This window comes from Hibiscus syriacus, unplaced genomic scaffold (genome assembly GCF_006381635.1).
Source record: "Hibiscus syriacus cultivar Baekdansim isolate YM2019G1 unplaced genomic scaffold, ASM638163v2 tig00110392_pilon, whole genome shotgun sequence".
Classification (NCBI taxonomy): Eukaryota; Viridiplantae; Streptophyta; class Magnoliopsida; order Malvales; family Malvaceae; genus Hibiscus; species Hibiscus syriacus.
In genome coordinates, this window is record NW_024062720.1 from 432,762 (window position 1) to 450,692 (window position 17,931).

Consider the following 17,931-nt stretch of genomic DNA (forward strand, 5'->3'; position numbering starts at 1 on the left):
AAACAAAACACTTACACCAAAAAGGGTGAAAATAGCTAATGTTAGGCCTTTTACTTTTTGAAAAGTTCGTATGGAATTTTCTTTAAAATATGCCTTATCATTACTCTAATTATAATATAACAAGCGGTGTTTGTGGCTTCCCCCAAAAATATTTTGACAAATCATTTTCACAAAGCACGGTTCTAGCAATTTCCCCTAAAGTTCGATTTTTCCTCTCAACAACTCCATTTTGTTGAGGAGTTATAGGGACTGAAAAATTATAGCTAATACCACAAGATTTGTAAAATTCATCAAAACCAAGATTTTGAAATTCAGTTCCATGGTCACTCCTAACACTAGAAATTAAGTAACCTTTTTCATGTTGGTTTATTTTAGAAATTAAGTAACCAAGATTTTGAAATTAAGTAACCAAGATTTTGAAATTCAGCATAAAAAAATATTGCTTTCCACCCAAACTAGTAGTCTTAATAGGCCCAAATAAATTCACGTGAATCAATTGCAATGTTCCACTAGAGGAAACATCATTAATGGGTTTAAAGGCAAGTCTTTTATGTTTTCCCTTAATACATGCATCACAAATTTTATCTAAATCAAATTTTATCTTTAGTAAACCTCTTACTAGATCACCTTTAACAAGTTCATCTAATATGCTCATGCTAGAATGTCTAAGTTTTCTATGCCATAACCATGAATCATTTTCATCTTTAGCTACAAGGCATACATTTGAGGAAACAATATCAACTAAGTGCACCATGTAAATGTTTCCTATTCTATGTCCAACAAGCATAATCATCAACAAGCATGTTTAAGTTTTCTATGCCATAACCATGAATCATTTTCTTTTTTAGCTTCTAGGCATACATTTGAGGAAACAATATCATCTAAGTGCACCATGTAAATATTTCATATTCTATGTCTAGCAAGCATAATCATGATTGATGCAATGTCAACTATTTTACAACCATTAGACTAAAAAATGACATTGTATCTTTTATCACACAATTGACTTATATTAAGTATATATGCTTCAAACCATTGGCGTATAACACATTTTCAATTAAAATGGAAGAATTGTTACCAATTGAACCGATTTTTTCTATGTGGCCTTTGGAGTTGTTACCAAAAGTTACTACTCCTCCACTTTTAGGTTTGAGCTCTTTGAAACAGTTCTTTCCACTGATAATATGTCTTGCGCATCCACTATCAAGGTACCATGAATTTGCGCTTACTGATGTACGTCATTTTTCATGTCAAATAATTTTCTTCCTTCTCAAATAAAAATAAAAATAAAAAAAGGAAATTAAATTGAATAGTATAGGAGAAGTAGGGTCGATCTCACAGGGACTAAGGAGATTGATGAATTTCTTTATCTTTGATTATGACATAAGCGTGATTTGCATGGAAAGTAAATAAGATGGGGGGATTTCATGGTTTGAGAATTAAAAATAAAATTGAAAGAAAAATTATAAAGAAATTAAAGAAGAAAAATAATTAAAGAAAATAAAATCTGAAAAATTCAATTGATTTAGGCAGCCTTGGTAATAGTTCTGACTCAAATTCTTTGGATCGCAAATTTACCCTTAGGGATTTACATCGGTTACCTGGTCAAGCATGCGCAATCCACGCGACTAAGTTGTACACCGAATACCAAGTCAATCTTCGATTTCAATTTTGGAAACTAATCAAACCAAAGAAATCTTTATAATGATCAAGATCCAAGCGTATTTACAACCAACTCGGACAAGGTATTTCAATAATCGCTTCCTGATCTCAATTCCCACCTAACAAGTCAATCTTTTTAAATTGTGTTCCTATGAAGTCGATTGTGTTTTGAGTCGATCCTTCTCCTACATATATAATCGCAAAAAGAATCAAGACCGAAGTCAATCTTTAGTTCTAATTTTTTTTTTATAAAAATAAGCGTAGAGAATGAGAGAAAAATTCCAAAGTTATTGAAGTGCTATTCAATTCTCTCGTCAGAATTGTGTCATCGCTTTTACCCGCGACTTAAAAGAGAAATTAGCTAAACATGACAAAAGTTATACTTTGCATTTTAAAAATAAAAACTTTAAAATAAAAAGAACGGAGAAAGTAAAAGAAGAAATTTAATAAAACAAAAAAAAATAAGGAATAAGAGAATTCTGATGACTCAAGATATTGAATGATGAAAATGTCTTACCCGATATGGGTATTTATAGCCTTCTAAAACCCTAGAAATGCTTAAAATAAATCAAATAAATTACAAAAGATAAATCCTAAAAATGTTTGAATTTAATTTTAAAAGATAAATCTAATTGCTTGAATTTGAATTGCTTAGTCGTCTCCACGTCTTCCAGAAGCTTGCTGTCTGGACCTTCTAGAAGCTGCTAACTCACTTCCACGTCAGCATTTCATTCTTGATTTCATGTCCACTGTTCCAGTTTTGATTCCGGAACCAAAAGTGTAGTTTTTGGCCCTTTTTAGCACATTTTCTAGAAACTATCGTCCTGCATAAAAAACATGTAAAAACAACCAATTCAGTAGAAAACATGAACAAACAACTAGCAATTAAAGAAGAAAAGTGGCACAAAATAAACCTCAGTCAAATTCCCGCTCACTTATCTAATGTTTGTCCTCAAGCATTTCTCAATTAACATGCATATAATATAGGTTGTCATTCCCTAACTCATTTCACAATCCAATTGCTCCAACAAATCACAATAAAGCAAAGAATTAAAATTAGAAAGCATTTTAAGTAAGTGACTAAGTTAATAAATAATCAAAATTAGACATTCCAATTAGCAAGTTAATCTCATGATGCACAACTTGATTACCTTACAAAGGTTTCGCTCATTCACTCTAAGTGTTTTAGGACAAGAAACACTCAAGCCAAAGCAAAGTTAAAGCACAACCATAGACTTTTAATTTAATTTAATCTCCACTACTTAAAAATGAATTCAATAAAAAAGTCAAGAGGTCTTTTATTTGGGTTGTAACTTGGCTAAGGTTTAGGGTAGGGAAATAGGCCGAAAGAAAGGGTGATTTTTTGTCGAAACCAATAACATTGAAAACTTCGTATTAACCTACATATCAAAATGAAATATAAGGAAGAAAATGAAATAACCAAAGGATAATATATTCGAATAAAGGGTTATTTTTCCTACTATTTGAACAAGGAATGGTTATTTTTTTTCTTGTTGTTCGAACAGTGAACTATACACTATTTTTTTTCTTTTTTTGGTTCAAATAAAAATTTCCACAACTAATTTTCACTGTTTTGGCTGTTGTTTTTGTGGAAAAAAAATGGTGATTTAAGTGGCGAAAACAAATTCCCAAAGTTTCTACAAAGGGTGGAAAAAATAAGGGTAAAAGAAAAGAAAAGACTAAGGTTAATTTTGATTGAATTCAGGTGAAAACAAAGAAAGGTTTAGGCTCAAATTGGGTTCACTAAGGGGTAAATAAAGGGTAGGCTTTTTAATTTGGGAGAAGAAGTTGGTTAATCCTAATGCCTCTATCATCTAAATACATTAAATCCACATGCATGTAGCCTCGAAAAGTATTAAATGCCAAATTCTAGCATGCAATACAATGCTTGGCACACTCAAAGAAACAAAGACCAAGGAACGAAATCAAAATATCACGCTCATTATACACTCAAGTGCAAAAGCGCAAAAGTGAGGGAAAAACTTACTCTTCGATTAATAACGACCATGTTCGTTGCCGTGTCGAGAAGATCCCAGACGCAAATAGGAGAGAATCTTGGCGAGGTTGGATTCAATGGAGGCGAGGCACCCTTGAACGCCTTATATTTCTTCTCGCATGTCCGGTTGAGTGGGTGTCACTTGTGCCAATGGTGGATCGATCCTCCTAAAAAGTACACATTCATGACACAACATGATGGTACTGAGAGGCACGATATGTGGAGCAACGGGTGTTACAAAAAGAAGTCCATGGAATCCAAGCACCTAAAATCCAAAGCATCCATGGGAAATATGTATGTCAAATTAGCATAATCAAATGTTAAAAGAAATAATCGTTGAGCAAGATGTGTATTGTACGGCTATGAATTAAGGGTCGATTGGTTCGCACAAACTTGTCGAATGTGTACGCAAATCAATACACTAATTTACCTTTGTACCGTTTTGCATACATCATAAAAAGAACAATTCAACCTTACTCAGACAGGATGTAATGTCGTTACATCCCGAGTAATTTGTATGCCAAAAGCCGTTGAATATATCGGAGAGTCGGGTCATGAATGTGCCACACCTTCATTGTTCGAGAGTCGAATTGTACTCCTGCCAAATCGGTAAGCATCTCATGGACCATATCAGTGTCAAAGTCCTACAGAATCTCACACAAAGAGGTTAAAAAAGCATGGTCCGTGACATCCGTCAGCAACCCCATGGAAAAGTTAAAATCAACCAATGACATTAAAAAATATTGTCCCATTAAGTGAAAGGTAATAACATGATTTCGAAAAAATTTAAAAGTCATATAAAACTCAAAGACTAGCTCATAGCAAGTATTACATCGAATATGTGAATATGGAGTTCCGCCTATGGCATCAAAATAGTACATTACAACATCACTCAAATGTAAAATATCTAAAGAATGTGATGAGGATATACTTACAAAATTTAAATCAGTGATGATAGATATTGTATAAGAATCATGCCTCAGAATCATCAAAGTCGAGATAGCCTTGTAACACCTCATCAACCGGAACTGAATAAGTTCGACCATGGTAATTACGCTCATCGAAGGGGTCAAACATATCATCACCCATGTCCTCAAATTCAGCAGAATGAGCTGGAGAGGGAACTGCATGATGCTTCTCGTAAAAGTTGCGTGATGAAGAGGAAGTGCGCTCAGGCGTGGGTGAGGGCTTTGGGCTTGGTTACGGTGAACACCGATTTGGAACAGAAATCTATTCTAAAAATCTTAGGAATAACCGAACACGGGATGTCGTATCATCAACGACTCAATCTTGAGGGCTTAGAATCGATTTCAGGTTATTCGACAATAGTGGAGTATGCGGTAAAAAATGGGGCAGCATCCGGCATCGATTAAGAACAAGATGTCGAGGGTGTCATATAGAAGGAACGGGCCATGAAAGATGACGAGTAGTACGTCTGTACATGAGAAGGACCAAAAAAATATTATAGAATGAAGCGTGATATCCTCCTCGTCGGGTAGTAGGGGCATGGGGCGACAATGGGTGAGTTGGTTGGGAGTCTGAACAACTCGGGACCTCCACCTCGGGTGACGTAGCAAAGCGCTGAAAACCTCCTTTGAGAGTGACGAACAGTTGAGTCGGGTTTCTACTTTGATTCATTGTATGAACCATAGTGAAAGAAAAAGATTAGTGGAAAAGAAAATGGAAAAGAGTGAAGAAAATAACATTTGTCCAACGAAAGTGAATGGCGGAAGGTGGCGGAGAGAACGTAATTTGTTGTTGCTTGGTTTCTTGACGGGGTAGTGGTGCACGGTTCTTGTTTGATTCAATTGTGACTCAGAGCAAGGTAACCGTTGGAACAATGGCGTTAGTTTATCGTAATAAGGGCAAATGACAATGGGCAATGGTGAATAGTCGGTCAACGCACGATTTGGGTGAGGGAATAGTTTGTTTTTGGTTTGGCTAACGTAAGGGTTATGAAATGAAATAATTATTTTTAATTTAGGTCAAAGGATAAGGGAATTAAAATTTGAAAAGGTGGAGATAGGGATTGGATGTAAAAGTCAGTTGAATCAAACAAAAATGAGTGTTTGGAATTTGTGGGGAAAGATTTGGTGAGGTAGGCGACAAATGAAGGTTGTCCAAATAAAGGGTTTTTTCTATTATGTGCCAGCCCCATTGTTGTGCTAATGTGTGCTCATTAAGTGAAATGATGAGTTTAACAAATTGGATGAAATTTCATCCACATTGCCCGATGTTACTCCAAATAGGCGTGCTCATTGCGCCACAAATGTTTTTTTTTAATTTTACTTGTTTTATGCATACGGACTATGTCCCGATTCGAGTCGATTTTTCAAATTTGATTCGAATGATCTTCGGTAAATAATTTTAAATTCAACATCGGACAACGGGTTACCTACAAAATCAAGAAAAATTAAAGAATTAAATCTAATATTAAAAATAAAAGAAATTAAAATGAAAGTAGAAACGAAACTAAAAGAGAAACAAATAAATTAAATCGAAAGCGAAAATAATAGTGAAATTGAAAATGAAATATTGGTTGCCTCCCATGAGCGTTATTTTTAACGTCATTAGCTCGACAACCTACTTAGCTCAGATCATAGGTTCTGAGAATGACATTTTTTCCATTTTATTCATTTCCTCCATCAGTTAATTTTTTTGGAGATGGCCTTCAATCAAAATTTTCCAATTTATCCTTATAATTTTGAAGGATGTCATGAGCTTTTAGTTGTACATTTTTTAATCTCAGCTTCGTATCCGAAAGTGAATTCTTCAAACATTCACATAATTGTTTAATTTTCAACTTTGGTATTACAGACCCGTCGTCGACATTTTCTTTTTTCCTGCATGAATCAAGAACATTAGTTTTTGAAAAATTTCTAATAGTAGATTCAATGCTACATACTCTATCAAGAAATTTCATTGCTTTAAAAAGGTCAAAAGTAACGATCTCACTATATAATTACATTGTGACACTGCTGTGAAGAATGTTAATTTTTGCATTTGCCGTGCTAAAAAGGGTCTTCCGAGAAGAATTTCGGAACCAATAATCATGCGATTAAAATAACTGACCCATTTGCGAGTTCAAGCATAACTCATTTCCTACAAAGGCTCGTTAGTAATCATTTTATAAACAATAAGAGGTATAACATTAATTGAGGCTCCTAAATCACACATTAATCGCTTAGTCAGAAAGTTACCAACTTCACAAGGTATGGCGAACATACCTTAGTTCTTCATTTTTTATGGATTTTTTCTTATTAGGACCGTGAAAATGTTTGCGCTTAAACTTACTGGCCGAGTTGGCTTCCTTTTGCAGGTGCAAAGTTCCTTCAAATATCGCACAACTTGTCGAATTACCTAGAGGAGAGGTATATTTGCTTCAACCTTTCGGAAAATTTCAAAAATTTCCATCTCCTCGATTTTCTTGTTGCGTGCTACCAATCTCGAAGGGAATGGTGGCGTGGTTTCATGTGAGTAGAATGATTTTATAAGGTAGAGAGGAAGAAATAATCACATATAATATATCTGAAAGTTTGGGATTTGGTGCTTCTTCCTCCTTGTCGATATGTGCATCTTCCTACTCCTCTGGGACTTCGGGATTAATTACTGTTCCACTTTGAAGAGTGATGAAAATGACATTCGGGTGTAGATTCAAATCCGTTTGAGATGGTAGCCTTATTGTGATTGCAATTTTCCCATAGCCTGAGCTAATCAACTCGCTTGCTTATCCAACTCTTTCAAATGTGCTTTGATTTTTCTTTGGAATTCCTTTTGGGAATCGATTAATTCCTTTTGGGAAATCAACATCTTTTCCATCATCACCTCCAGAGGCTTCTTTTGCACTTGTTGTTGGAAAGGCTTCGGCTAATAATTTGGCCTCGAGTTTTGCGTATAGTTCAAGTTCGGATGGTCTCGCCATCGGATTATATGTATTTACGTATGGATTGTACGGTCTTTGAGGATGTTCTGGGAAGCTTCCTACGTCATTGACGTGGGCGTTTTCTTAAAGCATCGGGCAACAGTTCGTTGGATGATCTGACATTGTTCATATCCCACAGGATTTCATTCCGAATATTCCTGAAACCAATGAACCCACAACTTCAATTAATTTATCTAACTTATTTTCTAAAAAATGTACTTATCTCGTGAACTCTTCGGATGGGTTCACTCGAAAATTACTGTGACTTTATTGCCATTATGGAAATTAACTCCCTCGCAGTAGTTGGTGTCATATTTACTATGGCTCCTCCACTTCCAGTGTGGATCAACTTTATTTCCAAGGGTAATAATCCCTCATAGAAATAATGCAATAAGATTTGTTCACTCAATCCATATTGCGGGAAACTCGTGCAAAGCTTTTTGAACCTTTCCCAATAGTCGTAAAGACTTTCTTCGGATTTTTCGGATTGAAAGAATGCTTCTCCTTAGCTCGCTTGCTTTTTCTGCAGGGAAATACCTATTAAGAAAAATGCAGCTCATATCAGTCCAAGAATTAACCGAGTTAGGTGGCAAATAAAATAACCATTCCTTAGCCGATTCGGCTAAGGAAAAAAGAAACACTCTTAATTTAATTTGATATTCGGTAACTCCTTTGTGTTTCATACTTGAACAAACCATATGGAATGCTTTCAAGTGCTTATGAGGATATTTATTTTGGAAGACCGAAAAAAATAGCAAGTAAATGAATCAAACCAGTCTTTAATTGGAATAGCGTTTCTCCTTGTGGGAACATATTGTAGAGTGGCGTCTGAGCAGCAGGAGTTGTGTCTAGCTCTCGGATCATTTGTTCTTCTTCCATCGGAATCAAATCTCCCTATTTGTCTTGAAATTTGCATCAACTTCAAATTTGGATTCTAGATCTGCATCTAAAGTGAGTTCTTGTTCTTGTTGTCTCTTTATTTTCTCTCGAAGCGTTTGCGTGGATTCTTCGGGATCTCTCTTTGATTTCTAGGTCAAAATCAAGTAGTTCTCCCGGATTCTTCCTGGTCATAAATCAAAGAAACTCAAAGAAAAATTGGTTCTTACTGGTAATCCCCGACAACGACGCCAATTTGTCGTGTGTCATTTTTCACGTCAAATAATTTCTTCCTTCTCGAATAAAAATAAAAAAAATAAATGAATTTAAATTGAATAGTAGAGGTCGATCTCACAGGAACTAAGGAGACTAATGAATTTCTTCGTCTTCGATTATGGCCTAGGCGTGATTTGCGTGGAAAGTAAATAAGATGGAGGATTTAATGGTTGAGAATTAAAAAAAAATTGAAAGAAATAATGTGAAGAAATTAAAAAAGAAAAATAATTAAAGAAAATAAAGAAAGGTAAATTAAAGAAAATAAAATCAGAAAATTTAGTTAATTTAGGCAGCCTTGGGTAAAGTTTTGACTCAAACGCTTCGGATCATCGGATTTACCCTTTGGGATTTACATAGGTTACCGCATCAAGCATAGGCAATCCACGAGACTAAGTTGTACACTGAATACCCAAGTCAATCTTCAATTTCGATTTTTGAAATTAATCAAACCAATACAATCTTGATAATGATCAGATCCAAGCACATTCACTACAACTTGGACAAGATATTTCAATAATCACTTCCCCAATCTCAATTCCCACTTAACAAGTCAATCTTGTTAAATTGTGTTCCTAGAAGTCGAATGTGCTTTGAGTCGATCCTTCATCCCACATATATAATTGTGACAATAATCAAGACTCTAGTCAATCTTTAGTTTTAAAAATTGTTTTGATTTTATAAAAATAAGCGTATAAAATAAGGAAAAATTCCGAAGCTATTGAAGTGCTATTCAATTCTCTCTTTAGAATTGAATAATCATTTTTACCTGCAGCTTAAAAGAGAAATTAGCTAAGCATGACAAAAGCCATATTTTTATTTTAAAATTAAAAATTTTAAAATAAAAATAACAGAGAAAGTAAAAGAATAAATTTAATAAAACTAAAAAGAAATAAAGAACAAGAAAATTATGATGATTCGAGATATTGAATGATAAAAATGGTTTACCTGTTATGGGTATTTATAGACTTCTAAAACCCTAGAAATGCTGAAAATGAATCAAATAAATTACAAAAGATAAATCCTAAACATGTTTGAATTTAATTCTAAAAGATAAATCTAATTTCTTGAATTTGAATGGATGGCATAAGCGTCTGCATGTCTTCCAGAAGCTTACTGACTGGATGCGGATTGGATCTTCTAGAAGTTGCTTACTCACTGTCACATCAGTATTTCATGCCCGATTTCATGTCCATTGTTCTAGTCTTGATTTCAAAACAAAAAGTGCAGTTTTTGGACCTTTTAAGCAAATTTTCCAGAAACTATCGTCCTGTACAAAAAACATGTAAAATCACCCAATTCAGTAAAAAACATGAACAAACAACTAGCAATTAAATAAGAAAATGGCATAAAATAAACTCAGTCACTTACGTTGTGGGCGTCGTAGTAATGCTCCTCCATCTCTAAACATAGATTAAATTTTTATTTTTAGTACCCAAATTCTTTTGGGTCAATAGGCATTAGTTCCCAAAATTTTAGCATAAGATATCCTTATCCTTACTAGCAATGAGCTCTTTTGGGACCCATATGCTCCTAACAACTTTCTCATTTGAGGTTTTTTAGGGACCTCTATGTTTTTATTGTCTAACGCTATTTTAAACATAGTTAAATTTTAAAGTTTGACCTTTTTGAAATCGGGTTGATCCACCTTTGTTAGACGAAGCTTTAAGATCATCAAGCTCCTTTTGATGCTCATCATGAACTTTAGAAAGTAAGTTATGCAAATCTTGAATTTTCTTTTCAAACTCATCATGTTTGACTTGAGTATACTTGATCTTACTTTCAAGTTCATCATTGGTCTCAGATAAGATATCATTTTCATTTTTATTTTTCAATTTTGAAATATTTTTATTATTCTTTGAAATCATGGTCTCAAATTCTAAGGAAAATTCATCATAGGCCTCTTGTAATTCATCAAAAAGAATATTCATTTAAATTGGATAAACTAGAGGTTACCTTAGTTTCTCCCTCGATGGTCATAAGACACAAATCGACTTCTTCTTGTTCTTCTTCATCAGATCATTCTTCGTCACTTCATGTAATACATGTGCATTTTGTTCCTTCTTGGTTGACCCCTTCTTCTTCAATTAAGGACACTCAAACTTGATATGTCTCGATTTCTTGCATTCATAACAAATGACATGGCCATTCTCGTTAGATTCAATCTTGAAGCCCTTGTTTCTTTGAAATCTTCTTCCTTTGTTGGACCTCATGAATCTTCCAAATCTTTTGGAAAACATTGTCATTTCTTCATATTCCTTTTCACTAGAATCACTATCTTCCTTGATGGACTTGAGAGCAATTCCAACTTTCTTATTCTCCACCTTCTTCTTTTCTTCTTCATTCTTCTTTTGAAGTTTCACTTCGTGAGTTAGTAATGATCCAATGAGTTCATCAATGGTGTACAACTCCAAATTTTTGGCTTTTTTAATAGTAGTTGATTTGCCTTACCAAGAAGAAGGCAAAGATGCAAGCATTTTTCTCACCACTTCTAAATTGGGATAAACTTTCCCAAAGTATCTTAAATTGTTAATGGTGGCGATAAAACAATATAAAATCATTTTGATGTCTTCATCATCCTTCATTTTGAAATTCTTATAACTGAGAGTGAGAATTCCAATCTTCAATTTCTTCACTTGAGTTGTACCCTCATGTGTGACTTCAATCTTGTCTCAAATCACTTGAGTTATACCTTAATTTTGATGTCTTTATCGACCTTCATTTTGAAATTCTCATAATTGAGAGTGAATTCCAATCTTCAACTTCTTCACTTGAGTTGTACCCTCATGTGTGACTCCAATCTTGTCTCAAATCCCTTTTGCATTTGAGCAAGAAGACACCCTATTATATTCATCGAGGCCTAATGCACAAAATATGATGTGCATGGCCTTTTTCATTGAGATGGAAGAGTCTTCGACCTCCATCATTCCATTTTAACTTGATTTTCGAAACAATAAACTCTCCTTGCTTCTTGGAAGGAATTAATGCTCCGTTAGTGATGACATCCCATGCTGAATAATCGGTGGTTTAAATAAATATCATCATTCTATTATTCCAATAAGAATAAATGTCACCATTGAAATACGGAGGCTTCGAAATGGATTGAGACGCACTAAAAATGTTGGAAATAGATGGAATGGCTATTGTAGAGGAATTTATTGACTTCTTCCAATGATCTTCTCAAGAGGATGTTAAGTCTTCCAATGATATTAGCTCTGATACTAATTGTTGAGTCAATCAAACTAATGAAATAGCCAAGAGGGGGTGAATTGGAAATTAAAAGGTGAAATATCTAAAAGGGGGTGAATTGACAATTCAAATAATGATGGAAGCTTTTTGTAAGAAATTCAAAATTTAACACAAGTAATTTTAGAGTGGTTCAACTTCTTCAGTGAAGTCTACATTCACTACCTTAGCTTTCACACTAAGGATTTCAACAAATTCACTAATTTGTTCAAACCTATAGGACAAGATGTAACCTTACAACACACGTAGACTTATACCCCAAAGTCTCAAGTGTACAACCCTTTAAGAAATTACAAATAGAAAACTTAGAAAACCTCACTAGGAATTTGTTTGCACAATTCAAGAATAAAGAAGAACACTTATCAAATAAAATAAATGAATACAAAAGTGTTTTTTGAAAGCAAAAAGAATATTGAAGAATGTTGACTTGATTTTGGCTCAATATGATTGCTTTGGCTTTCTCTATGATTTCTTGTCTCCACATATGACTTGAAATCTTGCTTTTATACCCCTTCATTCAAGTCTAGTCGTTTGGGTTGTTGTGGGAGTTTATATAGCCATTGGAATGAATTTTTCTTACAATAAATTCTACCCAGATGCCTTGAGTACCGGTACTCGAGCTTCGAGAATCGATATTGCCTACATTAAATACAAATATATAGTCGTTGGTGGAGGAGAGTATCAGTACTCCATTTAAAGTATCGATTCCATTATCAATACTTAGAGAGTATCGGTATGAAAATAGTCTACTGGAATCATGTTTTTAAATAACTTAAAGGGAGTATTGGTACCAATATCGATACTCTAGTGTATTTTTACACATTAGTAATGATACCATTATTGGTATTATAGTGTATTTTTAAACATTAGTATCAGTACCAATATCGACACATGAACAGTATCGATATTGTTCTTGCAATATCAATACTCTAGGTTTAAAAATTAATTTTTGACTCGATTAAGATACGAAACCTTTTGTAAAAATGTTTGAAAATTATTTCCAGTATATAACTTGAGTTTTTCAAAATATTAAGGAGTATAGATAGAGTTTTTGACTTTAAAAATAATTTTTATATTCGAATGATTAAATTGAATATAAGCTTGAAAACTGAATTAAAAATAATCTTAAAATATCTTTGAACTTATTTACTTTTGATATATCAAATTCTTAAAACATGGTTCAACACAACCTAAAACTCAACCTAACAACTTTCTAAACGTGCTTCAAAACCACCTCCAGGCCAAACATTATCACATTTCTTTCCTTCCATAACATGTAAAGAAAACCATTCAAAGCAAGCTTCAAGACCAAAGCAGAAGAGAACGACCTTTCAAAGTGCAACATATACAGTCCAATTCCTGGACCCAACTCAAGACAAGTATGCAAAATCCACGTGCACTCAGAGAAACAGACCACAAATTATTCGAATACTCACACTAGAAAAAGAGATGATCCCTTGTTTCATCCTAATTTTGCACAACAGACATAAAGCCTCCGTATTCAAGCCTAAATAAATCAATCTACTCCTAGTTGGTAACCTATCAAGGACTATCATCCAAGAAACCATCGAGTATCTAGGAACATGCCCCGAGTGCCAGATAACCATATCTATGGAAGGTTGAAACAGCTCAGGCACGTGAGCAACCAGGTCACAGAGACGAAATAGGCTTCTCCAAGTCCAACTGCAATGTTGAGGAAAAACATGTAGCCAAAAGGAGACTCATTTACTAACATATTCCTAGATCCAATTAATCTATATAGATACCTCTTTCAACAACAATTTATGAATCAACAACAATGAGAAAGCCCTATTACATACCTCAAAATTATGTAAGCCAAAACCCCTCAGATTTGGGAGTGTAAATCTTCACCCAACTCACTCTAACTCATTTTACATGCTTATCATCACCCCTTCAAAAGAATCTAGAGCACGATTGATTAATGCGCTTGATTACAAAAGCCAGAGGCATGAGTTGTCTACTCTAGAAATGTTGAATGCTATAAAGAACAAACTAGATCAGCTGCCACCTCCCAGCATAATAAAGTTTCTTAGCCATCTAAACTTGTACCTTATAATAAATCTTATCTAAAAGAGTGTCACATTCCATAACAAAAAGCCTCTTTTTCACCATAGGGATACCCAAATAACGGACACGGAGCAAGCCAAGCATTATCCTTAGAGTATCATGCAAGGCAACCAAATCAGAAGTAACCATACCATTGGAGAACAATTCAGACTTAGGAAGGTTTCTGCAAAACTGAGAAGCTAAATAAACATCCATAACCTACCAAATTCTTATAACAAAGTCCATTGAACCCCGAGAAAAGATCATCAAGTCATCAGTGAAACACAAGTTTGTAAGGGCAAGATGATATCATTTTGTGTGATAGGAAAAGATACCATACTCTAAGCCAAGTACAACAAACAAGACAATAAATTCATAGATAACACAAAAAGGTAGGGGAGAGAGGGTCCCCCTACCTAAAACCCTTTGCACCATTGAAAAACCCTACAAACCCACCATTTAGAGAAATAAAGAACTTTGGGGTAGAAATAAACTCCCTAATCCGTCCAATCATGACTACATGAAAATTTAGGGCCTTTAAGACAGTCAAGATAAACTCCCACTCTATAGAGTCAAAAGATTTCTAAGTCTAGCTTTAAAGGGCATCTAGGAGAGAGATTGGACTTATTGTACCCACTAACAAACTCATGTGACATAAGAGTGTTATTCTTAATGTATCTACTAGGGATGAAAGCACTCTGACTAGAAGAGATATATAACACCTCTAACCCGTACCCAACCCAGATACGAATTAGAGGTGTCACATTAACCTTCCAAAACTTTTACTTTTTAAAAGTTTGTAGAAAAATTCAAACTCATAATTGTATTAAAGTGGTGAAACCCTTATAACAAAATTTCTATTGAAAATTCATAATAAAAATAAACATTCTATAATTTACATGAATATAAATATGTATGATTACAAAACGAATCAGAACATTACAATTTAAAACTTTGTAGTACATGCCAACAATTTTCAAAATAACAAGAAACCTACATTTTAAATTGTTCTGATATGATCTTCTTCAACCGTATGTTGTCCCTTCCTAGCTTTAGTCTTTTTATCTCTTCGAACCTACGTGTGAAAAAATCACATGCTAAGTTGTTCACTTAGTGAGGCAAATATGAGTATAAATAAACGTTGTAAAATATTTGTTGATTTCATCTCATAGAAAACATTTTATAATGAACTCCATTTACATTTCATGAAAAAGAATGTATACTTATACACGTTGTTCGGTTTATATCCTTTTGTTTTAATAGGCCAATGCATATTATAGAGAACTCTACGTATTTGAGTAAATTAAGGTTGTGCACTAATGCAGTCACAACTGCTCATATAATTTGCACTAAAGTTCCATGTGGAATTTGTCCCGAAGGACGTGTAGAATTTGTCCGAAGGACCACATAGATTTGTCCCGGAAGAACCACGTAGAACCCTCGACTCTTGGCATGCCAACTATACCTCTAATTCTCATACATATGCTTTGGGCTTTAACCATATAATTATTTCTCATTTCATTATTAAAAGTGTGTCTTATTCACATAGAGTATTCTCATAGGCCACTTTCACTTAGAACATTTCAATTAGCACCTTTTAACATAGAACATTTTCATATAAAACATAATCATATACATGTAAAATCAAAACAATACTTTGAAAACACACTTTATATAAAACATAATAAAATTTTACAAAAAATAAATAACAGTTTTCGATCAAAAATGTTGAGGTTGACTTATCGCAAGTCATCTTCAAATCTAATATAAACCAAATGAGTTGCACTCGCCTTTTCCTCACTAAAGTCCTAAACAAATCCTTTTTGCTTTTGTTAAATCTCTTTGCTATATCTCTTTGTCCGGTATGCTACCGATCCCAATCTACACATAGATATGCCCAATATCAATTACAAATTTCCATTAAAGGGGGTAATCAATTAGCACTTACATAAACGAAACAACAACTCCTAATTTAAATTTTAAGACTGAGTAGTATTGATACCCCTCCTATAGTACCGATACTTCTCTTCTATGGTACTGATACCCACTTCAGTATCAATACAATTTTAGCATTCTGGAATTTTATTTTCAATTATGGTATCGATACCTTCCTCTTGGTATCGGTACCTCCACATCAGTATCGATACTTTTCAATTTGTATCTATATTATTCATCCAAATCATATACCATCGTTCAGTTTTAGCCTTTTAGTATCGGTACTGTTCTTCCAGTACCAATACCCATACCCATATTTCATTTATTTCATTTCGAATTTTACTCACAACTGTCTTAAATCTCTTACCCTTAACTCTAATTAAGTCCTTAAACTCAATAGCATTTATGCCACCAACTTATGTCCATTAATTCCTCTTTTAACCTCCTAAATTCTCCATAAAATACTTTAAGCTAAAGATCATACCCATCAATCAAACATGGTCTTAATCCTTTTTAACTCTTTAAACACCTTAATTAGACCATTGATAAGTCAAATAATTCATTAGAAATCCAAATACTAATCAATTTCATCAAATCCCTTAACAACCCATTTTACTAATTCACTCTTAATTCCTTAATCACTTAGTTGTATTCATCTTTAAGCTTTTCTTAAACTTTTATATCACCCAAGGACTAAAACCAACCCAAAAAATACAAGAAACCATCAACTTAAATTCACTTACCTTTGAAATGGTTTTCACAGGCAAAGAGGAAGAAAAAGATAACCAATGGTTTCGGATAATTCTTTTTCCTTCTCTTCCCTTTTTCCCACGTGTTTTATATCTATTAAAAAGGAATATTAAATTCATTCCTCTTAAAAGACCATAATGCCCTTTCAAATCTTCAATCTTTGATATTAAGTCATATACACAATTTCCAGAATCAATCCTTGAACTTTTCAGTTTATTCAAATTAAACCAACAAGTATTAAATTCTTACAATTTAGTCACTGATCTAATGTTTAGGGTATTACAATTCTCCCACTTAAGAAAATTCATCCTCGATTTTTCACTGTGCAAATAGATGAGGAAACTGTCTTTTCATATCCTCTTCACGCTCCTATGTTGCCTCTTCTACTCTGTGATTTCTCCAGAGAACTTTAACTAATGGAATCGTCATGTTTCTTAGTTGTTTAACTTCATATACCAAAATCTGCACCGATTTTTCCTCGTAGGTTAGGTCAAGTTGAACTTCTATTTTTTCTGGTGCTATGATGTGTGATGGATCTGATCGATATCTTCTGAGCATTGACACATGAAAGACATTGTGGATTTTTTTCCATTTCTGGTGGCAATGTTAACTGATATTCTACTGGTCCAATTCTTTTTAATATATCGTAGGGTCCAATGAACCTAGGACTGAGCTTTCCTTTATGTCCAAATCGAAGAATATTCTTCCAATGTGATACTTTGAGAAACACCTTGTGACCTACTTGAAATTCAATTTCCTTTATTTTCAAATCCGCGTAGGACTTTTGTCTATTTGTTGCCACTTTAAGGTTATGATGGATCTCCTAACTTTTTCTTCTACTTCTTCATTCAAATCAGGACCATGAACATCCCCATCTTTTAATTCATACCAATTAAGTGGTGTTGCATTTCCTTCCATATAACACTTCGTATGGTGCCATTTTAATGCTCGATTGATAACTGTTATTATAAGCAAATTCTGCAAGTGGCAGATACTTCTCCCGCGATCTATGGAAATCAATCACACATGCTCTTAACATATCTTCCAGAACCTGAATCGTCCGCTCCAATTGACCATCGGTCTGTGGGTGAAAAATCGTTCTAAAGTTTAATCAGGTACCCAATGATCCATGTAAAGACTTTTAAAACCTTAAAGTGAATCTTGGATCTCTGTCAGAAACTAT